The following is a 26,886-nucleotide window of genomic DNA, read 5'->3' as shown; positions in this document are numbered from 1 at the left end:
TGATGTAGTACCACAGGCAATTGTAAGAGAAGCTAAGAATGAGTTGGTGGTGGTAGATGAACATGGACCTATGCCGACATCTTCCTTCGGTTACAAGTACATTTTTGTGACTTATGACGTGTTTACTAAGTTTGTGAAAATATATCCTATGAGATCGATCACAAGTAGATCTTGTGCTAAGAAGTTGATTGAGGACTATATGCCGGCTTATGGGCCGATTAAGTGTATTCTAAGTGATAATGTGTCAGTGCATAAGTCCAAAGTGTTTAGTAAGATGCTGTATGATACTGGGGTGAAGTTGTACAACTGTTCGTCTTATTTTCCTAGTGGTAACCCTTGTGAGAGGGCACTGAGAGATATTTCACTGTACTTAAGGGTATTGTGTCACAAAAATCATAGGGACTGGTTTAAATACTGTAAAGTTATTGAAAGGGTAATGAATCATTCGATCAATCCAACCACCGGCGTGGCCCCGATTACATTGATGTTGGGTCAGGACCCGGAACCTATGATAGAGAGACTGCCAACAGCCATTAGTAGCGATACACCTCCCACTCCTGAACAGCTGTGTAAAAGGGTCATTGAACGGATAAAAGCTAAAACCGAGAAGCGCCTAAGGGGTGTTAAAAGGTACAAGCGTAAATGGGAGCCATCCGTTGGGGATGCGGTCCTTGTCCGAGACGTAAAGTTGTCCTCTATATTGAGGGGACGTTATTCGAGAATGGAACTGTTGTATAAGGGCCCGATGACAATTCAGAAAAAATTGGGTGACCATACATATGAGTTGATGGACCCAAAGAGTAGCAAACTTATTGGGCGATACCACAAACAGCTGTTAAGACCTTTCAAGGTTGCAGCTAGTGTATGAGATAGGATAAATAGGGCCAATTGGTATTTTAAAAGTATTATGTACCTCTTAGTATAATTTTGATTCTGGTTAATGGTTATTATTTCAATTTTATGAATGTAAATGTGTTTTCAAGGCTTCAGATAATATATGAAGTATGATATAAAGGGTTAATTGGTATTTTAAAATGTATTATGTATTATTTAGCGTATATTTTTTTTATTGTGGTTCATAATTCTTATTTCTATGTTATAAGTATAAGTATGTATCAAGGAACCGATCATGAATGTGAGTGAGAGAGCGCCATTGTATTCGGATGTGCCCTGAATGTTACGATTGGATGCTGTATATATGTCAGGTAGAAGTCAGTTAAACTGGCGTGTGAGATGTAAGCAGGCGTGAGGTGTGTATATAGATTCATACATGTGAATAGTTGTAAATATGTAATAATTGTAAGTGTAAATTTGTACATTGTTTATAAGCATAGCAAAAGGTGTATCCAAGTGTGACTAATTAGGGGACACCGGAGACTAGTAGCGAAGGTATTTTTTTTTGGGACGTCTCATAACAACAAATATTCCCTTGGGAATATTCTTTGTTATGAGAGGGCATTTGAGACGGTTCCTCGTATAGGATAAGGAGATTTTCATTAGATTAGTATTTCGTGTTAATATTCTTATATGGATAGGATGCGCGGACGTGTAAGTTAGTTTCAAAATCTGAGACGGAAGTAACAGGTGGACAGGAAGACCGAAAGGAAGCTAGGCGGACAGGAAACATGTGTCCAGGCGTGGAGTTGACTGATGAGGGAATGTATGGACTTTGCCTGCGGGTGGTCAGTAAGATGACGCCAAGCCAGGTTCCAAAAGAGATGATCTGGTATATGTCAGAGAATTGGCAGGACGCCGGAAGTAGGGGGATGTTCTAGCTAACGAACAATTTTTGAAGAACGCGTCTTAAGTGACGTAAGTGTAATCATGGCCAATCAGGATTCTTAATAGAGACACGTGATATATAGATAGGAGGGCGAAATTCTATGTTTGGTGGTTGAAAGTAGGGGATAGATTTGGCAGATAGACAGAAGGCATATAGAACGCGTACGGAGAAGTTGCACTCCACATATTCTCGGCAAACCTAACTCGGAAGTATAACAATTTACGGACTTAGAATTTTTTAGTGGGTGTAGTAAGAAGTCGTGTGTTGCATTATTATTATAAGTCCGAATTCTTTCCTATCATCACGTTATCAACTGTCCGTTATATTACTGGTGTTTTATAGTACAAAAGATATAATTACGTGAACTCAGAAATTAGTATACCAACTTGTGGGAAGTGAGAGCGAGATATTATACACTTGGACGCGCATTTCTGTTAATCTGAAACGAACACTTAATAATAATAAACGCTTTCATAGTTCTTACCAACAACTTCTGGTGTGCGCCTACATCATTTCAACCTACGAGCACGTCTCCCAAACCCCATGTCCCGACCGTTTTGCAGCTGACCTGGGAACCTCATACCTCTACCGGAGTAATCTCGAGGAGGCTGGCGCCCAAATTAATCAGTGTATATAATTAATTATTGACATCGACGTGCTTCCTCGAGATACTTTCCATATTTCGGAGCTGGCAGCCGAGGGCGACGACGACTGTTACAAACTGGTAAATGGAATTGGGTACAATAGTCCACTTTGCGGTAATATGCACATTAGAACTGAAGCCTGTATCGAAAAGAACGGCCACCATTTTCAAAAATGTGTTTAAATATTCATATTATGATTATTTTTCTATTTAACTTCATTCTCTATATTGTACGCTAATGTGCTGTATACAGTATAATATACACTGCATAATGAATACGTCCTCATGGATAGCTCAGTTCGTGAGTAAAAACACTCATTGTTAATACTGTACTGTATTTTGATTAAACAAAAACTTAATGAAAATTATCAAACTCAAAAGCGTGATATTTCCTAGTTTACGTAAATGGATGAGCTACTTTTCTTCCCTCCTATACCTAGTAAAGAGATTTGTATATTACGCCAGTATCATCGAACTCCAGTCGTGGAAGGGGGTAGCAAACGGTGTTTCCTGTTCTCATGTTGATCCAAAGGTATACTTACTTACTTACTTACTTACAAATGGCTTTTAAGGAACCCGAAGGTTCATTGCCGCCCTCACATAAGCCCGCCAGCGGTCCCTATCCTGTGCAAGATGAATCCAGTCTCTATCATCATACCCCACCTCCCTCAAATCCATTTTAATATTATCCTCCCATCTACGTCTCGGCCTCCCTAAAGGTCTTTTTCCCTCCGGTCTCCCAACTAACACTCTATATGCATTTCTGGATTCGCCCATACGTGCTACATGCCCTGCCCATCTCAAACGTCTCGATTTTATGTTCCTAATTATGTCAGGTGAAGAATACAATGCGTGCAGTTCTGTGTTGTGTAACTTTCTCCATTCTCCTGTAACTTCATCCCGCTTAGCCCCAAATATTTTCCTTAGCACCTTATTCTCAAACACCCTGAACCTATGTTCCTCTCTCAGAGTGAGAGTCCAAGTTTCACAACCATACAGAAGAACCGGTAGTATAACTGTTTTATAAATTCTAACTTTCAGATTTTTGGACAGCACACTGGATGATAAGAGCTTCTCAACCGAATAATAACACGCATTTCCCATATTTATTCTGCGTTTAATTTCCTCCCGAGTGTCATTTATATTTGTTACTGTTGCTCCAAGATATTTGAATTTTTCCACCTCTTCGAAGGATAAATCTCCAATTTTTATATTTCCATTTCGTACAATATTCTGGTCACGAGACATAATCATATACTTTGTCTTTTCGGGATTTACTTCCAAACCGATCGCTCTACTTGCTTCAAGTAAAATTTCCGTGTTTTCCCTAATCGTTTGTGTATTTTCTCCTAACATATTCACGTCATCCGCATAGACAAGAAGCTGATGTAAACCGTTCAATTCCAAACCCTGCCTGTTATCCTGAACTTTCCTAATGGCATATTCTAGAGCGAAGTTAAAAAGTAAAGGTGATAGTGCATCTCCCTGCTTTAGCCCGCAGTGAATTGGAAAGCATCAGATAGAAACTGACCTATACGGACTCTGCTGTATGTTTCACTGAGACACATTTTAATTAATCGAACTAGTTTCTTGGGAATACCAAATTCAATAAGAATATCATATAATACTTCCCTCTTAACCGAGTCATAAGCCTTTCTGAAATCTATGAATAACTGATGTTCTGTACCCTTATACTCCCATTTTTTCTCCATTGTCTGTCGAATACAAAAAATCTGATCAATAGTCGATCTATTACGCCGAAAACCGCACTGATGATCCCCAATAATTTCATCTACGTACCGAGTTAATCTTCTCAAAAGAATATTGGACAAAATTTTGTACGACGTCAACAAAAGTGATATTCCTCGAAAGTTACCACAGTTGGTTTTGTCCCCCTTTTTAAAAATAGGTACAATTATGGACTCCTTCCATTGTTCTGGTACAATTTCCTTTTCCCAAATGATCCAAAGGTATAGCCTGGTTAATATTAGAAATGTTAGTAAAAATAAAATGATGTCCCCGTAGTAGTGGTAGTGGTAGATGATTTATTTCTACTGGCAGAGTTAAGGCCATAAAGCCTTGTCTTCCACCCAACCAGTATTAGAAAAATAGCAATGCAATAGCAGAAATACAGGAACAATATAATAATAATAATAATAATAATAATAATAATAATAATAATAGTAACAAAATTAAAAGAAATTATTTAGTTACGTGTAATTATAAAAATCAAACAAATTATAGCAATTTGAATCGAATTGTTAAAATAATAAAGACAATTTATCATCTTCTTCTTCTTCTTCTTCATGGTATAGGCCTCATGGCCTGTTCCGGCTCAATACTCCATCGCTTTCTTGGTCTGCCAGGGTGTCGTCTTCCTCGTGGTTTATAATTCCATGTCAAGTTCGGAAACCTTCTATAATCCATTCTCTGTAAATGGTCGATCCATCTATTCCATTCCATGATATGACAAATGTCTCAATTCCAGTGGGAAATATGTTGAAAAATAGCTAAAAAATTGCTGTGTCTGTTTCAATAAATGTTTCCAATGAAATTGTGTTTTCTTACTGTTAACGGCACCTGGCGAACTTATTTTTACAACCCTCATAATTGCGGTCGAGTTGCCAAAATTTGTGTAAGCACTTCTTTTGACATTATTAAGACGGCGAAAGAAAAAATAATAATTTTTTTTATCTGCTCCCATCAGAATGTTTGCTTTTAAGTGGAACCGTTGCTTTAAAGTGTCGCGGTATTGAAGGTTTCCTGTTAGACGCATGTGGATTGTAGGAACAAACGTTGCCACTTAGGCTAAGTGGATGTCGCTATCGCAGTTATTGGACGAAACGCACACAATACAGACAAGTCCCAGCGTCTTCACGTCTCCCCGCCAACATTCTCGAAGACACTTGAGAGTTGATTGCTAATGTGTTGATAATGCGATGGTTCCACTTTAAGCTACATCCACGACTTCCTTCAGCAAGCTCGCCTCGAGATATTTTGACGACTTCTACACTCGTCTTCTCTCATTTCGTTGTTATTGAATACTAGAGTAAATAAAATATCTACCTAATTCATTTTAGAAATAATGCTATGTAGCCGGCCCTCCAAGGGCTGTACTACGGCAGATAAAAGGGATTGAGGTTCTACGTCCAGGACTCCACGCTGCTGCCATTTCCATTCACAAGTTGGTAGGTAGTTCTTACACAGTGTGCTAAAATGTTTACAACATTCCTAGGATGATAAGAGATAAAAACAAACATCTTATATGTGACAAAATCCTCTTAGACTTGTCATTTCGGCCCAAGTTAATAATAATAATAATAATAATAATAATAATAATAATAATAATAATAATAATAATCCGTGGCGCTACAGCCCGTGAAGGGCCTAGACCGACCAGCCGACTGCTAGCCTCACGCCCACAAGCCGAAGCAGAGGTAGACGATCATCCAACCAGAATGGAGGTATCATGTGGTTAGCACGATGATCCGCCCAGCCGTTATAGCCTGTATTCGCAACCGGATTTCGCTACCTATCGTAGCTCCCCAAGTGCATCACTGTGCTGGGTGGGCACCGGTCCCATACACTGGCCGAAATTTCATGAGAAAATTTCTTCCCTCATTAGGAATCGAACCAGCGCGCATTCCGTAACGCGAGTCCTAGGAACAAGTTCATAAGTATTATTAAAACATAGTGTTGTTACTTTCTTTACTTCAGGGATGTCTAAGAAATAGCGCGTGAACGATATTCGATTACTTCGCATGCTACCTAGCTGCAGTATACACAGAGTGATTTATATAGAACTGACACATTTCTTTCTTTAATTATTCCGTTGGAAATTCATTCAATGACCCAATTTTAGCACCAAATTAAGCAGAATGTTCTGGAGTTTCGATTCCTTGTCACTAGATGCGCAGATGTTTATGTTTTATTCATATTGTTGGCAGCACTGACCCAATTTTAGCACCAAATTAAGCAGAATGTTCTGGAGTTTCGATTCCTTGTCACTAGATGCGCAGATGTTTATGTTTTATTCCTATTGTTGGCAGCACTAGATGCGCAGATGTTTATGTTTTATTCCTATTGTTGGCAGCTGTTTTCGACATTTTTTGTCAACGTGAAAATGCAGTACACATTAAATCAACGACTCTTCCTTGTGAAGCAATACTGGATTACGAATTCAATTACAGCTACTCAAAGGGCATATCAGAGAGAATTTGGTGTTGGCAATCCCCCCAAAAGAAACACAATACTGAGACTGGTAAACAAATTGGAAACAACTGGATCTCTGGTGAGTGAAAAGGGCAAGGATCGTTCATCTAGGCTTCCCACGGTTGTTGTTGACGTAAGAGCACGACTGGAGCAGTCACCCAAAAAATCATTAAGACGTTTGTCGCAGGAGACAGGGTACACCTACTCAATGTGTCAGAGAGCCTAAAGCCATATAGGGTTACGGTTGTTCATCAGCTACAGGAACCAGATAAGGATAAAAGATTGAATTATTGTCGTTGCTTTCAGACGTTCATTGTGCAAAATCCTGCAATATTGCCCATCACATGGTTCACAGATGAAGCATGGTTCCATTTATCCGGTTATGTGACGACCGAATTATTTCCAGGAACTGTGGCCACCGAGATCTCCGAATTTGACAACGCCGTACTTCTTTCTATGGGGTTACTTAAAAGACAGAGTTTACGCCACACGTCCCCAGACATTGGACGATCTGAAGCACAACATCACACAGGAGATTCAAGCTATTGACAACAGAGTCCTCCAACGAGTGGCCAGTAACATGGAACGACGTGTTGAGTTGTGCCTTATACAGGATGAAGGACATTTTCAACATTTGCTATAGAGGTAAATAATCTCCCAAAATTCCTCTACATTTTAGGTATAATAAGTTGTCGCTAGCACAATTCATTTTGAAACAATTAATGAAAGAATTGTGTCAGTTCTATATAAATCACTCTGTATTACTGTACAGGTAGCAGCGACTAAAAGACGAAGGTAAACAAAATGAACTTTAAATAAAATCAAGTTACTATAATTCTTACAATTTTCTTTACTTTTTAACAAATCCAATAAAATTATTTCACAACAGAAAATTTTATAGTCCACATCTGTGGAGTAACGATCAGCGCGTCTGGCCGCGGAACCAGGTGGCCCGGGTTCGATTGCCGGTCGGGGCAAGTTACCTGGTTGAGGTTTTTTCCGGGGTTTTCCCTCAACCCAATATGAGCAAATGCTGGGTAACTTTCGGTGCTGGACCCCAGACTCATTTCACCGGCAATATCACCTTCATCTGTTTCAGACCCTAAATAATCTAAGATGTTGATAAAGCGTCGTAAAATAACCTACTAAAAAAAAAAGATGTTGTATGAAGGGTTAAGAGCCATAGTGGGCCAAGCGCCATTTATTATAAACGGAGAAAGCAAGGGTTAAACTGAAGTGAATACCATAGTTTAATGAAAATTGACATATCATTTAGTATACTTTATATTACTTGCTATAGGGTAAACTAGGATCTGTTGGACAGTGGGGCATGTTGGACACTCCGTATTTAATGAGTTACCACGCCACTTGTGGGCACCACATTCTGCTAGAAGTCAATGACGGAAGTAGCCCTACTCGTGGCTACTTCCGTCATTGACTTCTAGCAGAATGTGGTGCCGACAAGTGGCGTGGTAAGACGTTAAAGTACGGAGTGTCCAACATGCCCAACTGTCCAACAGACCCTAGTTTACCCTATGTTTCCATTGATTTATGGTAATAAGTTCATTTTAATCCTTGTTTTCTACGGGTTTAGTAAATGACGCTTGGCTCACTATGGTTCTGAACCCTTCATATAGGCCTATGCGATTTTGAATAACTCACGAAACGTTACACACGTGTAATTTGCAATGTTAAATGAATAATTTAAAAATAACTACGTCCACGTATAAAACTTCTCAAACCGCTGAAGTGTAACATCACTGTCATTATAACAGCGGTACTGTTATGTGAAAGTAAACATTTAAAGATGTAATTTCGTCAAAATCGCTTCTTCGGTTTCCGTGTCACACTAGCCTTTACGTTACGTAAAATATTATTTAAGAAAGAAAATCTAACCATAGCGCTCTTACCGCAATCGAACAGCCTGACCTTTATTCTTGGCTTTGTTCGGCTCATAAAATATATCGTCATTATACGTCCATTTCAATACTGTAATATGTGAAAGATCAATTATTCTAGCTACAACTCTCTAGAGCAGGTATGCTCAAAATTGTAAAAGCGCCGATTACACGGATGATGCTGCACTGCATAACACACACAGTGTACGGACTGGGCTCCGCAACTACATTGCAGCACCGCCCGTGGCATCGCTCTCACTGTCTTACAAATACGGATAATAAACTGAATTTGAAAAAGGTAAGAGTGTACGCCGTAATATTCAGTTATTACATTATTTATTATATTTTATACAGTTATGATACTATTATATCATAGATAATGTGGTTTTCATATTCCACATTCAACATGTCTATTCGTTTCTGCAAGTAATCGGAAATCTATTTCCAACGAATTTACTGCAATGTATAAAGATTCTCATCTGTTAATCGGGATCTATGTTTGGATTTTTGGATTCAGCAACATTCATTCTCGAAAATAATTGTTCGCACACATATATCGAGTGGCAGCGAATAAGCTCATCTTGGGATATTTCGTTTTGTTAATTTTTTAATAATTCTGTGCTTGTCAAGTTATGTTCTCTGCATTTAGTTCTGAATTCTACGTGACTTTGTAAATCAATGAACTCGTCCTGGAACTGCACTCTCACGGATTGTACTAAATTTACTATGAAAGGTGTAACAAAGAGATTAATATCACTCTCCATACGTCTAAAATCGCTAAATCTATGTTCTGTGAATTCACATTTGAGCTTTTCCAGTACAGAAATATAACTAACTATATTTTGTTCAGGCACCATAGATCTCTTTACAAGTTCACCATCCATGAAGTGTTTTTAGTGCCTTAGCTAATTCCCAACATACTACATAACTTGCTCCTAAACATAGACTCTGAATTGTTCGACTCTCTTCAGTGTTTTGCCTATCATGAAGTGCTTTCAATTCTTGAAACTGTAGTGCACGTTGCACCCCTGAAAAATTATTTTATCATAACATGTATTTCTGTTGGAATAAAATCACCACAATAACAATAATAATTGTAGTAGTAGTAGTATGTATTGTGGGTCCCTATCACCACGGCATGGCGCGTCCTCAGGTTGCGGATAGAGGAGACGGCCTCCAGATATGGAGGGTAGCTGCGAATATATTGAATAAGCAGTCGTGGACAGCCGATAAGGGGTGGTCCTCCAGCTTGGGGGTTGGGCGAAGGGCTAACAACCCATCACCGTAAAAAACAGCTTGTTACGTATCCCTATAATAAGCCTCGGAATAGGACTGATTTTCTGGCACGACCACAGCAAAGGAATAAGGTTTTGAGATTTGGCACTTGGAATGTAACTAGTCTTTATAGAACAGGAGGGGTAACATTAGTAGCTAAAGAACTAGCTAGATATAGAATAGACTTCGTGGGAGTACAAGAGGTTAGGTTAGATGGGAATGGCATATCACAAATAGGAGATTACTTGTTGTATTATGGGGAAGGAAACAATAATCACCAATTAGGAACAGGATTCTTTGTTCATAAAAGAATAAAATCAGCAGTAAAAAAGGTCGAATTTATCAGTGACAGGTTATCATATTTAGTACTTAAGGGTAGATGGTGCGACATCATAGTTATAAATGCTCACGCCCCTACAGAAGAGAAAGACGACCATATAAAGAATAGCTTCTATGAGGAATTGGAACATACATTTGATCATTTCCCTAGATATCACATGAAAATTTTATTGGGGGATTTCAATGCTAAAGTAGGACGGGAGGATATTTTTAGACCAACTATTGGAAAAGAGAGCCTACACGCAATTAGTAGTGACAATGGAGTTAGATTAGTCAACTTTGCCACATCGAAAAATTTAATTGTCAAAAGTACAACATTCCCCCATAAGGATATACATAAATATACTTGGACTTCTCCAGATGGATTGACACACAACCAAATAGATCACATCTTGATAGATAAACGGAGACATACTAGTATAGTAGATATTCGAACTTTCAGGGGTGCAGACTGTAATTCTGACCATTATTTGGTGATTGGAGAATTAAGAGAAAGATTATTAGTAGCCAAGCGAGTAGAGCAACAAGTTAATATTACTAAATTCAATATTTTGAAATTAAAGGACGAGGAAGCTAAGCAAAATTATCAGGTCGAAATTTCGAATAGGTTTGCCACTTTAGAAAGTTCCGACGAAGTTGAGAAAGAATTAGATGTTAATAGCGTGTGGGAAAATATCAGAGATAGTATCAAAATTGCAGCTGAGCAGAGCATAGGTTATTATGAAACTAAGAAAAAGAAACCGTGGTTTGATGAAGATTGTTGCATGGTAATAGAAAGAAGGAAACAGGCAAAATTGAAATTCTTACAGGATCCAGTCGAGGAGAAGAGAGATAATTATTTCAATGAAAGACGGGAAGCAAGTCGTACACTTAGGAATAAAAAGAGAGGTTACTTGAAGGAAAAACTGAATGAGGTAGAAACAAATAGTAAGAATAAAAACATTCGAGATTTATATAAGGGTATAAAGGAATTTAAGAACGGATATCAGCCAAGGGTAAACGTGATCAAGGATGAGAATGGTGACTTGCTTGCAGACTCTCCATCAATCCTAAACAGATGGAAAAACTATTTTGCGCAACTACTAAATGTACATAGGCCAAATAGAAATGATCGGGACGAAATTGAAATACAAACTGTTGAGCCATTTATACCCGAACCCACGCTTTCAGAAGTCGAAATTGCGATAGAAAATCTGAAAAAGTACAAGTCTCCAGGTATCGATCAAATTCCAGCAGAATTAATACAAGAGGGCGGAAGCGCATTATATAGCGAAATTTATAAACTTGTACTTGCTATTTGGGAAAAGGAAATTGTACCAGAACAATGGAAGGAGTCCATAATTGTACCTATTTTTAAAAAGGGGGACAAAACCAACTGTGGTAACTTTCGAGGAATATCACTTTTGTTGACGTCGTACAAAATTTTGTCCAATATTCTTTTGAGAAGATTAACTCCGTACGTAGATGAAATTATTGGGGATCATCAGTGCGGTTTTCGGCGTAATAGATCGACTATTGATCAGATTTTTTGTATTCGACAGATAATGGAGAAAAAATGGGAGTATAAGGGTACAGTACATCAGTTATTCATAGATTTCAAAAAGGCATATGACTCGGTTAAGAGGGAAGTATTATATGATATTCTTATTGAATTTGGTATTCCCAAGAAACTAGTTCGATTAATTAAAATGTGTCTCAGTGAAACATACAGCAGAGTCCGTATAGGTCAGTTTCTATCTGATGCTTTTCCAATTCACTGCGGGCTAAAGCAGGGAGATGCACTATCACCTTTACTTTTTAACTTCACGCTAGAATATGCCATTAGGAAAGTTCAGGATAACAGGCAGGGTTTGGAATTGAACGGGTTACATCAGCTTCTTGTCTATGCGGATGACGTGAATATATTAGGAGAAAATACACAAACGATTAGGGAAAACACGGAAATTTTATTTGAAGCAAGTAGAGCGATCGGTTTGGAAGTAAATCCCGAAAAGACAAAGTATATGATTATGTCTCGTGACCAGAATATTGTACGAAATGGAAATATAAAAATTGCAGATTTATCCTTCGAAGAGGTGGAAAATTCAAATATCTTGGAGCAACAGTAACAAATATAAATGACACTCGGGAGGAAATTAAACGCAGAATAAATATGGGAAATGCGTGTTATTATTCGGTTGAGAAGCTCTTATCATCCAGTCTGCTGTCCAAAAATCTGAAAGTTAGAATTTATAAAACAGTTATATTACCGGTTGTTCTGTATGGTTGTGAAACTTGGACTCTCACTCTGAGAGAGGAACATAGGTTAAGGGTGTTTGAGAATAAGGTGCTTAGGAAAATATTTGGGGCTAAGCGGGATGAAGTTACAGGAGAATGGAGAAAGTTACACAACACAGAACTGCACGCATTGTATTCTTCACCTGACATAATTAGGAACATTAAATCGAGACGTTTGAGATGGGCAGGGCATGTAGCACGTATGGGCGAATCCAGAAATGCATATAGAGTGTTAGTTGGGAGACCGGAGGGAAAAAGACCTTTAGGGAGGCCGAGACGTAGATGGGAGGATAATATTAAAATGGATTTGAGGGAGGTGGGGTATGATGATAGAGACTGGATTAATCTTGCTCAGGATAGGGACCGCTGGCGGGCTTATGTGAGGGCGGCAATGAACCTTCGGGTTCCTTAAAAGCCATTTGTAAGTAAGTAAGTAAGTAAGTAGTAGTAGTAGTAGTAGTAGTAGTAGTAGTAGTAGTAGTAGTAGTAGTAATAATAATTTATTTATTTATTTATTTATTTATTTATTTATTTATTTATTTATTTATTTATTATTAATATTTGTGTGCTGAACAACAGCCAGAGGCCAATTATAGTTCAGCACAATACACAAACAGAAGATACAAAGGTGCAAAACAAAAATAAATAATATCTTAAATAACAAAAACGTACATGAATACAATTGAGTACAAACAGTAAAAACTAATAATCAAAACGAAACTAAACCTTGAAAGGATCTAAATTGTGCCCATGCAAATTGGCATATTTTATGCATCTACAGACTGGAGAAAGTGATTTTGAATTTCGGTTATAAAAATTTTTTTGAAATCTTAAACCTTTTGTAGGAATACGAAGGCTGATATTGTTTATGATAGACTCACAATCAATATCACCCTTGATAACTTTGCAAAAAAATTGATAATCAAGATTTAGACGTCTAGCATAAAGGCTACAACAGTTAAAATATTTACAGGTAATATCATAGTTAAAGTCAGTGGAATTGGGTATATATCGAAAAGCACATAAGGAAATAAATTTTCTTTGAATATTTTCCAATTTAACCGAATCGGTTGAAGTAATGGAATTCCAGGCTACAGATGCATATTCAAGTTTAGAGCGAACCAAAGTAAAGTATAGAATTAATAGTGACTCAGGAGTAGAAAAAGAATAGGTTATAGACCTTATTAAACCAAGCATTCTTATTGAATGATTATAAATATATTGAACATGATCGTGAAAGTATAATTTAGAATCGAGTAGTACACCAAGATCTTTTATAGAATTTTTCCTAATAATACAGGCGTTATTAAGAGAATAATTAAATTTTATGGAAGTAGTTTTTCGAGAGTACGAAATGACAAAAGTAATAATAATAATAATAATAATAATAATAATGATCATAATAATAATAATATTGATATAAAAATACATATTACAAAAAACAGCTTCTCTGTCACTTCGGCATGTTCTGGATGGCAGAGCGTGTATGTTTTATGTCGCTCAGTAGTATTCCTGACAGTACGTTACAACATAGTAAATACTTTACGTTTTCACCGAACGCACAACAAATATAGCCTTCCTCCCACACTATACGGAATAATTGTTTGGTTATAGAAGGTTTTGACTGTGTCATTGTCCCTCACTGTTGGTACATTTATTAAGTACTTGAACTGCCTTCCGCAGTCATCCGTCGAGCTTCGAACGAGGAACAGCACGCTCTACATTCGAAGGTTGTGATTACAGAACGTAATCGGGAGTCAGAGAATGAGCATACCTGCTCTAGAGGCAAATTTCCTGCTCTACTTAGCTTATGCACGGACAACCTTTACGCCGCTCACTTTCGGTGCATCCTGGTAGGGGAAGACAAGTAACCTGCGCGCATAATGAAACCGAATGCCCGCCAGCGCTGATATAGCTTACCGGTGACTCGAGCAATGGATTGCTGGCAATCCGTTCCCCGACGTCCCGTACATAGTGCAGTAACTTTTAGCTGCCTCTCTCCGTATTTTTCGAATGAAATTAAGCACCGGTACCGTATTAGCTGTTCGTAAACAAATTCCTCGCCCAAAAGCGTGTCGTGCCTTCAAAATACTTGGGAACTACCGCTTGTATAGCATATCATTCTCAACAAAGATTGAATTATTGTGAAACGTTAATTTATACAGGTTGTCTCAGGAGGAATGTAAAATGTTTCAGGATAATGGAATTTGGAGTAACCTACATCGTTTTAACCGTCCCGCGCCGTGGCGTCGTGGTCTAAGGCATGCTGCCTAGGACTCACATTACGGAATGCTCGCTGGTTCGAGTCCTCGAGGGGGAAGAAATTTTCTCATAAAATTTCGGCCAGTGTATGGGACCGGTGCCCACCCAGCATCGTGATTCACTTTGGGAGCTACGATAGGTAGCGAAAATCCGGTTTCGCAAACCAGCTATAACGGCTGAGAGGTTCATCGTGCTAACCACCGATGGCGAGCTTATGTGAGGGCGGCATTCTGGTTTGATGATCGTCCACCTCTGCTTCGGCATGTGGACGTGAGGCCAGCAGCCGGCTGTTTGGTCTTGGCCCATTATGGGCTGTAGCGCCATGGGTTTTTACATCAATTTAACCTGATATACTTATGTCCGAAATCTAACGATTCAGAAGAAATTAAGAAGAGAGATAGTGGAACATCTTGCGGTTCCGTGTACTATACTTGACATGTTACACCAGATCTTGTGCACACGGTAGTTCCCGGGTTCAAATCCTGGTTTGGAAGAAGTTACCTGGTTGAATTTTTTCCTGGGTTTTCCCTCAACCCATTAAGAGCAAATGCTGGGTAACGTTCGGCGCTAGATCTTAGAATCATTTCGCTGGCATTATCACTCATACGCTAGATAACCATAGGACTTGATAAAACGTCGTAAAATATTCACTTACTTACTTACTGGCTTTTAAGGAATCCGGAGGTTCATTGCCGCCCTCACATAAGCCCGCCATCGGTCCCTATCCTGAGTAAGATTAATGCAGTCTCTATCATCATATGCCACCTCCCTCAAATCCATTTTAATACGTCTCGGCCCTCCCAAAGGTCTTTTTCCCTCCGGTCTCCCAACTAACACTCTATATGCATTTCTGGATTCGCCCATACGTACACCATATCCTGCCCACCTCAAACGTCTGGATTTAATGTTCATAATTATGTCAGGTGAAGAATACAATGCCTGCAGCTCTGCGTTGTGTAACTTTTTCCATTCTCCTGTATCTTCATCCCTCTTAGCCTCAAATATTTTCCTAAGAACCTTATTCTCAAACACCCTTAATCTCTGTTCCTCTCTCAAAGTGAGAGTCCAAGTTTCACAACCATACAGAACAACCGGTAACATAACTGTTTTATAAATTCTAACTTTCAGATTTTTCGACAGCAGACTGGATGATAAAAGTTTCTCAACCGAATAATAACAGGCATTTCCCATATTTATTCCGTGTTTAATTTCCTCCCGAGTATCATTTATATTTGTTATTGTTCCTCCAAGATATTTGAACTTCTCCACCTCTTCAAAAGATAAATTTCCAATTTTTATATTTCCATTTCGTACATTATTCTGGTCACGAGACATAATCATATCGTCGTAAAATATTCAGTTAAAAAATCTGTGACAGTATTTGATGTATATCAGCATTCCTCAAACTATGGTCCGCGGACCACCTGGTCCTCGAGGTCTGTCCTTGTGGTCCTTCAAAAAAGACAGAAGAAAAAATAAAATTCAAACGAATTGCGTTTCACACTATAGCTTAAAATCTCAGAGTTTGGAAATGACACATGGCAAACGAATTTCACTTTTTCTCACATTAAATTTATTACCCTACCCGTCTATCGACTTCCCACTCTACTCTCAGCAACAAAAGAGGGATTTAAAGCACTATATACCTGGTGTTTCTCGACATCTTTTTCCTGCACATCTGGCGCCGCGCCTGTAATCCAGCCAGGGACCTCCCGAATTCATAACAGAGGACCAAAGTACAGAACCTTAATTCAAATTTAAAATATAAATACAGGCCTATTGGTGTTAAAATATGCTACGAAAATGATTAATTTGCTTTCGAAGGGAATAAGAGTAAGGTGGTCCGCGGAACTGTTCTGACTTTAAAAAGTGGTCCCCTACTTCAAGAAAGTTTGAGAAACGCTGATGTATTTTTAGTAGGTTATTTTACGACGCTTTATCAACATCTTTGGTTATTTAGCATCTGAATGAGATGAAGGTGATAATGCCGGTGAAATGAGTCCGGGGTCCAGCACCGAAAGTTACCCAGCATTTGCTCCTATTGGGTTGAGAGAAAACCCCGGCAAAAAACCTCAACCAGGTAACTTGCCCCGACCGGGAATCGAACCCGGGCCACCTGCTCTCGCGGCCAGACGCGCTGACCGTTACTCCACAGGTGTGGACACACTGATGTATATTATTGTGAAGCTGGCCAATAAAATATGCCTGTTGTCTGGAGAAATCTGACACTAGGCTTGTGTGGCTATACAAATGTTGAGAGGTTCGTCGTCAGCATCACGGTTAGCGGGTGAAGGTAATACGAAACACTCGGGTGCGCCCTTAGGCTGCGGAGATATGTATCTTTGTGCTCAAGAGCCGTGTTAATCAAATTAGAAGTGCATGCTAAATGAATCAGTAGTCTATGTTTGGCCGAAGCAATTTTCAAAGAAAGTAATTTGTTAGGAGGATGATTTATGGGCCGACCGGTGGCGCGCGCAGCTTATCTGTAATACGATTCTCCAAATGCTGCGTGGAACTTATCTGTGTGTTGGGGAGCTCGCATCTCATATTGTTGAGATATCCATTGAACCAGATCGCGTGCCGATCTCTTGCTGCACTTGGAAGCTCGGGGAATTGGCAAATACTGGCGAACTCGGGTCAACTATTAGTGATGCCATCGCCCAACAACTGTTAAGGAGACTATTCAGCAAATTGCATGACTTTGAGGGGGAAAGTTGCCCAGAATATATTGATTTACAGGCCAGAACATACAGTACTACAGTAACTGAGAGTAACTGTTTCCACTGCGGTAAATACACGGTATTTAACATTTACACTCTGTTTCTCTGAAAAATTGTTGTACTCAACGAAATAAATTATTTATTTGATAAAACAATATAAATTATTTTCATTCTGAATAGAGGATAATAACTATCGAAATGATATCCATACACTTATTCCGAAGTTAAACACCTTTAGAGAACGAAAAAAATTGAAGAATTTTCAACGATTTCCAAATAAAAAAAGTGATCACATTCCTTAGAAAATATAGAAGTAGAAGTATTTATTTAACCTGGTAGAGATAAGACCGTCAGGCTTTCTCTGCCCATCTACCAGGGGATTACAACTATAATATGAACAATAAAATTACAATTAATATTAAATTTACAATTACAATTACAATAAAAATTAAAGTACGACAAGATTATCTGATTAATGAAAGCTAGACATTTTATCATAGAAGTTAAGAACAAAGAATATTATTGTATGTAATGAATTACAAATTAAACCTAGAATAACAAAATTCTATAGTGATGAAATTACAGGATATTGAAATATTTTGTGATAGATTAAGAGAATTATTTACAAGAAGCCATGTCTGAACGAGTCTCAATTACTGACCAAGTGCCTAGTAAGTTTGCGTTTGAATTCAATTTTATTTCGACAGTCCCTGATGCTAGCAGGTAATGAATTCCAGAGTCTTGGCAGGGCTATTGTGAAAGAGGATGAGTATGAGGATATGTGATGGGATGGTATTGTTAGTATTGTTTCATGAAGAGAGCGTGTGTTCAGATTGTGGTGGGAAGAAAGGTAAGTGAAGTGAGACGACAGGTACGAAGGAATAGAAGAGTTCAAGATTTCGAAGAGAAGGAGAAGTGAATGTAAATTTCTTTTCTAATCTAGTTTAAGCCAACCTATTGTTTCCAGGGATAGGGTAATATGATCATATTTACGAACATTGCTTACAAAACGTACACACAATTTATGAGCACGTTGAAGTTTGGTTTTGTTGTCGCTGGAAAGGTCAGTCAGTAAAATGTCAGCATAGTCAAAATAGGGAAATACAAGCGTCTGCACAAGGGACTTTTTTAAGCAAGAGGGAAGATGAACATTTATCCTTTTTAGCACATGGATAATAGAATATACTTTTCTGCACGTTTCTGTGATTTGCATGTCTCAGTTGAGATTATTATCCATGTGAATGCCAAGATTTTTTACCGAAGAACTGAAAGGGATATACACTGTACTTACTTTAACGGGGGAAATGTCGAGGTGCTTTACAGCGCCGGTTTGCCGTTTGTGTCCTAATATAATTGCTTGTGTCTTTCCAGGATTGATATTAAGATGGAATTTCTTTTACCATGTCACAATCGAGTCAATAATGGGGTTCAATAAGATTAATATCTAAAAGCTAATATGGACTTTTTTCGGTGTTTCCAACTCTCACCAGATATCACTAAATGCAGTAAAATTACAATGGTATCCAATGAAGTAATAATAATAATAATAATAATAATAATAATAATAATACAGTATCGTGCAAATTAATCCGAACACAACATATTTTTATATTTTCTGTCATTGTTGGTCTCACAGCTGCTCACACCGCTTTAATTGACATCTGTAGTACGTGTAATTCCATTGTTGAAGGTCTGTCATTATTTTTTTATAATATGTGACATTTTGCCTGTCGTTTTGTACTTATAAGCATTTCACTTGTGTTGAAGACTTAATACTGCAATCCTGTGTACATTCTGTCGTCTTCACAAATGGATACAACTCCACGAAATCGGTCTAAAATTATAACATTAGCAGAGCATTCTTCTATGACACAGAGGCAAATTGCTGCAGAATGTCACATCGGTTTGGCTACTGTTAATTCGATCATAAAACGATACAGGGAGACTGGATCCATCACACCCCAGAAAAAAGGAAACTGTGGCCGGAAAAGGAAGACTTCACCTGCAGATGATCGTTTAATTGTCAGGAAAAGTAAATTAAATCCTAGACTAGCTCCTGTCGACTTAACCCGCGAGTTAATGGCTACCACTGGGGCGAATATTCACGTCACAACAGTGCGGCGTAGGCTTTTGGAAGATGGACGAAGGGCTCGTAAGCCTATTAAGAAGCAACTGCTAACCCCTGTTATGTGCAAAAAACGCTTAATGTAGGCAAAATTACATCAACACTGGACAGTGAATGACTGGAAGAATGTACTTTTTCCGATGAGTCTCATTTCGAGGTCCACGGCCACCGTATTTCTTACGTACGGAAAGGATCCGAAAAAGTAACAGCAGCTCATCTCCAACAAGCACCCAAATACTCCTCTAAAGTAATGTTTTGGGGTTGTTTTACACATGAAGGGCCTGGAGCATTAATACCTATCAAGGGAATGATGAACTCTGACAAATATATTCACTTATTGGAAACCGGAATCGTACTCCAGCTGCAAAAATCATTTCCGGATGGCAGAGGTGTGTTCCAACAAGACCTGGCACCATGCCATACGTCTCGAAAAACTACAGAATTCTTCAACAAGAAGAATATTCAGGTACTCCCCTGGCCAGGCAACTCACCCGACATCAACCCCATTGAGAACTTGTGGTCAATTTGCAAAAGAAGAATGCAAAAAATGGATTGTTCTACAAAGGAGAAGATGACTTCTTCCCTGATTGGTGTATGGTTTCGCGATGAAGAAATGAAGAATATTTGTGGGAAATTAGTGGAATCCATGCCAAATCGTCTCAGAGCTGTTATTAGGAACAAGGCAGGCCACATAGATTACTGAGGTATGTCTTAGATCCTTTTGTTTATCCCGTTTGAATGTTTTTGCATAAGTAATTACGTTGTTCGGATTAATTTGCATGCTACTGTAATAATAATAATGATAATAATAATAATAATAATAATAATAATAATAATAATAATAATCAGAAGTTTGCTCGGTCATGGGTTCGATTCCCATTTTGGCTGATCACCTGGTTCGGTTTTTTTCCTAGGTTTTCCCCAAGCGTAAGGAGAATGCCAGGTGATCTATGGCGAATTCTCGTTCGCCTTTCGCCATATACTATCGTGCTATCGCCAATTACATCGATGCTAAATAACCTAGTAGTTGATACAGCGTCGTTGATTAACCAATTGAAATAATAATAATAATAATAATAATAATAATAATAATAATAATAATAATAATAATATAATAATAATAATTTATCATCGTCCTGATATTGAAAATAAATGTACATATTTTGTTAGACAACATGAAATTTGCTGGTTAGACTAAACAGTTTATTATTCATGAGATCTAACCCTAAAATATGTTGTTTGGCCATATGGAATGATTAGTATGAACTCCGAAAACCGAATACCAATTTAAAATACATATGGTTCATTTATTAATAAAATTGTTGCTGTCTCAATTTTTAGTATTATTAATTACATTGAGATTTCAAATAACAGTCGTTGGACTCATTCGTTTCATGAATGCTGACAGCTTATTAAAACACAGGTGATGCTGTTAACATATCGGTTATAAAATAACTGTGTGTTGTAGTATTTGTGAGTACCACAATTTAATGGACCCAATTAAGTGGATTATGTGCACGGGACCGAAAGTGCCCAACCCAATTGAGTTCATTCATTCGTTCGTTCGTTCTTCCGTCCGTCCATCCATCCATCCATCCATCTATCGATTCATCTATTGAGTACCGAAATTCGAAAAAAAAAAAAGAAAAAGAAAAGTTAGCAAAAGAAAGTGTAATAGGATAGACATACAAACAATGAATAAAAGAGAATTGAAGTGAAAGAACATCTGAACAAGTGAGAAGTAGAAGAGAGACAAATTGGAAGTGTAATTAAGTGAATTAGATGTTAGATGCTCTAACATGCCGCGCCTCTGATCCAGCTGACTTTACTTGAGAACAGTACGGGAGTGAGGGTAAGCAGGCAGGGCAAATGTAGTCCATTGCTTGACCTTGAGCAGCCACTTCGAAATGCAAAGGCTTTAGTAAGACTTACAAACTAACACACAAACTATACAGACTGGAAACACAAAGTACCTATACAAACTAAACACAAATTGTACAAACTAAACACAAATAAACTAACCAAACTAAACACACATAAAAAACCATACAAACAGATATACAATGATACACAGTTTACAAAACAACTATATATTATAATATATTATACAGGGACATCATTTTATTTTTACTAACATTTTTAATATTAACTTGCCTATACTTTTGGATCAACGCCGTTTTCTACTCCCTTTCACGACTGGAGTTAAATGATCCTGGCGTAATATACAAACAAATCACTTTACTAGGTATAGGAGGGAAGAAAAGTAGTTCATCCATTTACGTAAACTAGGAAATATTGCGCTTTTGAGTTTGATCATTTTCATCAAGTTTTTGTTTAATCAAAACACAGTAGCAGTATTAACAATGAGTGTTTTTACTCACGAACTGAGCTATCCATCTGGACGTATTCATTATGCAGTGTATATTATTCTGTCTACAGCACATTAGCGTACAATATAGAAAATGAAGTTAAATTGAAAAATGATCATAATATGGATATTTAAACACATTTCTTAAAATGGTGGCCGTTCATTTCGATACACGCTTCAGTTCTAATGTGTATATTATCGCATTATAGACTACTGTACCTAATTCCAATTACCAGTTTCGTTCTTCGTAATAGTAACTCATGTTGAAATAATTCTGTACCTACTCTATAAAAGAGTACCTTACGTATTGTAAATTCAATCTTCACTTCTGCCCGATCCGGAAAGATAAAATTACTCAGACATACTATCTACTGTCCGTCCAAGTGGTTATGCCGTAGGGTCGTAGAAAGGGAGGAAATCACGTGACAGTTAATTACTTAACGAGGCCCTTTTATTTAACTTATTTTAAATACTTGTATAATATTATGTAGACGTCCAATTCCTAACAGAAATTAATGCTTCCAGAAAAGAGCTAAGACAGCCCAGCCACTAGCTGGCGAATAAAAGCTGGTGGGGGAAACCGGGATACGATGTAGGCAAATGGACAACAGTACCTGTGCGAAAATGATTCAATATTGAAAGGTCTTTCGTCACTGGAAAACGCGAAAATATTTTTGGAACGTAGTGTTTACTATGACTGTAAGGCTACTATGATTGTATATGCGGTCTTTGATCTGTGTGGAGGACGGTTGAACTTCATTTGTAGAAGGGGTGGGAGTGAAGTACATTAAAAAACTCAGGTACAATAAAAATTGAAGGAAAAATGAAATGATGTCCCTGTATATTAAAGATGACCTTATTAAGAACAAAGTAAAAAAATAACCCCTTAAAAAATTTGTTTTTCAATTGTTCGCACTCATAATCATAATTCATGTATTTTCTTCACGTAGCGTGTAATATTTAGTGCAGGAGAAGACTAAGCATCGTACCTTAAAACATGTGTAAATGGTGCATTACTACTACGTAAAATTTTCACAAAATTATGCCTGCAAATATTTTTGCACTTACAGTTTAAATGTGAGTAGATTTGTAAGCATTATATGTTTACAGTCTCCTTAAACATAACGTTCAAGAGCAGGTTGCTATAGTTTCACAACACAGATATCTTTGTTTCAAATCTGGGATGGTGTGCTTTTAGGAGTGGGGTACGTTTTCGTGCTCTTATGAAGGTTGGGAAGGGGATAAATTCGATTACCTCTCTTATGAAACTTGAGGGGGAGGTAAATTCGATTATCTCTTGGATGAGAACAGAATTATACAAGCTGTTTTCACTGAAGGCGTGGAACAATATCGTCGTGGTAACATAGAAAACATTCTTATCTTTTATACAGAAGATTCCCAGTTCAAATTGCGACTTTATCATCACATACACTTATGATTACATTGTCCCCCCTCTCTGTCCTTCCAATGTTCTGAAATCATGAGGTTAGAGACCTTTTAATAGTACATAAGGCAACGAGGCTATAATGATAGTAATTAAGACGCAAGTATGTTTGTTTATGAAACCAACGCAAGCGAGTTTCATAATTTTCATACGAGCGTCTTAATTACCATTATAGGCAAGTTTCATACGACTTTTTATGCTCGACCATATTTCTAACTTGAAATTATTCAGAAATATTCATTTTATTTGTATCTGACAGAAGATCGGAAGTGACCTTGTTCATAGCTCGAAATTGTGAGATGTGCGCAGACGCGAAAGTATTGATTTTTTCCGAGGAACAATAATGTCATTGACCTTGATGTAATGCAGAGAATGCATAACCTGGAAATTGATTTAGAATTGAAAAACGAGATGACAAATTGAATTCATTTGAATATTATTTACAATTAATGCTAATTATTATAGTAACAGAACATAACCTTCTGCGACAGTATTGGATTTTTAGGTGGTTGATTTGGATATGAAATTTCTAAAATTAATATTGGTAACAAATTGTTAGCTATTAAATTTTATTTGTATTCAAGATTTATAGGTTCTATATGGTTCATACCATATATTTCTACTTACGGTATATCTAATATACCTTTATTCTTAGGGTATCAATCATATAAGGTATTTGATTCTGGTTGGAGAGAATATTTTGGTGGTCAATATAATAATTTAAAGTTTTTTCTTATATTTTTTATGTGAATTGTTGTTATAATATTTTTATTAATTATTTAGACTTGAATAGCTTATATCGTTTCCCTCGTCTTTCGATTGCATATCCGAGAATAATCGAAAACCTGAACTTTAATGAATAGGTGTACTTTAATGACATGCATTAAAGGACTGCTACCAGGTGTATAATTATTACATTTCGGCATGGTCGAGCATAAACTCTTTTAATAAATGTTCTAAAAATGTTAAAATTTAAGTAATTTTATTAGTAATATTACCAAGGTAAATTAATTTCTCAATTTGTGTGCAGGTAAAAGTTTCAAAATTGTGTTTATGCTCGACCATGCTGAAATGTAGTAATTATACACCTGGTAGCAGACCTTTAATGCATGTCATTAAAGTACACCTACTCATTAAAGGTCAGGTCTTTCAGCCAATGACGACTCAGGTTACAACTGTTCAGTCAATGACAGGTCAGCTTTCTACCGTTATAAAACCGCAAGTATCGATTATTCTCGGATATGCAATCGAAAGAGAATTAGCGAAAAGTCACGGAGGCTGGAAATCCAATACTGTCGCAGAAGGTTATGTTCTGTTACTATAATAATTAGCGTTAATTGTAAATAATATTCAAATAAATTCAATTTGTCATCTCGTTTTTCAATGTGTAATTTAATTTCAGTGTTATCTCTGTAGGTTCTTATGGCCTAGCAAGGTCAATGTGAACATCTGTTCCTCGGAAAAAATCAATACTTTCGCGTCTCCGCACATCTCACAACATACGGGACATTGGTCAAGGTCAGATACAATTAAAATTAATAATATGAAGTTAGAAATAAGGTCGAACATAAAAAGTCGTATGAAACTCGCCTATAATGGTAATTAAGAAGCTCGTATGAAAATGATGAAACTCGCTTGCGCTCGTTTCATAAATATCCATACTCGCTTCTTAATTACCTTCATTATAGGCTCGTTGCATAATGTACTATTAAAGGATGAGTTATACAGTGCAAGATTTAGTTACCGGTACGTAGTCATGTCTCATGGTAATAAAGTCTACCACTATTGTAGACAAAGATTTTGTCGAATTATTTAGTGCAACGGTTCATATACTGTGGTCCGCGGATGCTAGGGGCCCGCGAGTGGAACCAAAGTATGTTTTGAAACGATATTTTAATTAAGCTTAACTTAAACACTTTCTCAATTTTTTCTCAGATTTTTGGCACGTGTTTTGCTTATCTCAAACGTTTCAGACACAGAGTTTAACAGAAATGAGATCGCCTGAGGCACTTCTCTTGGCTTGGAAGTTATGCCTACCTATCTGATATTTTCAGCTTTTAAAATTCTCTGAATTCCAGCCTCCAACTTTAACAGTGTTCACCATTCATTATAACCTATAAGATTGAAACAATGATAAAAGAATTAAACTTTCGATCTCAGTGAGTTACCTATCAAGTAGGCCTATTCCATTTATCTTCAACTATCATTGACTTTCTAGTAGCAAATTGTAATGGTCTCGTTGGATATTGGAAATATAAACAATACTGTTTCTTTAGCAAGGAAGAAATTTTCTTTCTGCAATGGGAAAAATAATTTTACGAAAATCTCCTTGAAGACAAAAATAGTTTGTCCGTAAAAGAAGAGATGTTAGAATTGTCTTCTGTTTCCGATAATTTATATAAACTTTGTTTTCAGTCATAGAACTTATCTTTTGAAATTTATTACATTAATACGTAATACACTTTACAATGTATGACATATATTGTGTGTTATTTATACACGGTGAACAGTAAGCAATGTCATTAATTTCAGGGTGGTTATTCTTTCAGATATTTAAAATAAAAGATTAATACAGTTTTGCTTGTTTTTGCTTCCTTTTCGAGAAAAACTCTTGCATATGAAACATTTCATGGCGTGTTTTAGGAAAGCCATTGATTTAATTACCAATATGCTCAATTAATTTAGAAAAGCAGTGTGTTATGATAATAAATTATGAAGTGTTTCTAAATTAACGTCATTCGCTTTCTCCGATGGGCTCTTTAACTCTTTGGATTTTGCCTTCGTCGTCATCCATCTGCAGTTAATATTGCTCGCCTAGAAGCCAACCCTCCCCAAGATTCTTACAGTTTCTGATGTAATGAACCCAAATTGTCTTCAAAATTTATTTAGTTAAATATTACAATCATACTTTAAATGTGGCATGTTCTGTACATACAACTTTCCATTTAAGCCACTTAAAATAGGTTAGGTTAGGCGAGGTCACAGTGACTACGGGAGGGTTAGGACGACCCTTTGCACGTCGGCCATACTGAGGCCTATTGTGCACCCCGAAGTGTCTGGGCTGAATGAGGATGAAGTGTACCAGGCCACCGGCCGCATGTGACCCCCTCTTGCGCTCACCCAATGGGGCCTCCTATCTTCCCCGGCTCTAAGTTCACAACGCCAAGGTGACCAAGCAGCACAGGATCCATGCCAACGGTCCTTGCAAGTTGTCGAAACGCTCTTGGAAGTGCTCTTAAGGAATGAATCCTGGCAGAGATATTGCGGAAGGCTAGGAACTCAGGAACGGTTGTAGAGAGGACGCCCCCTCCCGTAAGCGGATGAAGACATGCGTCTTGACCTGACTGTGGCTATTGAATGAGATGAGAAAGATGAATGATATGATATGAAAATCTAAATTATTTTTCTACTTGGGAGGGGGAAGGGAAAATGGACCTTGGCAATGAAAATTCCAACTCGACATTCGCCTAAGTAACTGTGGGAAACCGCGGAAAAACCACAGTCAGATTGGTCGGTCCGGGAATCGAACCACGGACCTTC

The 26,886-nt window shown here is 37.5% G+C and overlaps 1 long non-coding RNA gene across 1 annotated transcript in view; it reads left to right on the top strand.

Moving 5' to 3' along the window:
* LOC138707276 (uncharacterized) overlaps positions 1–26,886 on the top strand; it is a 568,249-nt gene that overhangs the window by 506,704 nt on the left and 34,659 nt on the right. The window lies entirely within an intron of this gene.

Source organism: Periplaneta americana, chromosome 10, assembly GCF_040183065.1.
Source record: "Periplaneta americana isolate PAMFEO1 chromosome 10, P.americana_PAMFEO1_priV1, whole genome shotgun sequence".
In the NCBI taxonomy this organism is placed as follows: Eukaryota; Metazoa; Arthropoda; class Insecta; order Blattodea; family Blattidae; genus Periplaneta; species Periplaneta americana.
Note: the sequence above shows the minus strand (reverse complement) of the source record. Positions and strands in the feature narration are given on the sequence as shown.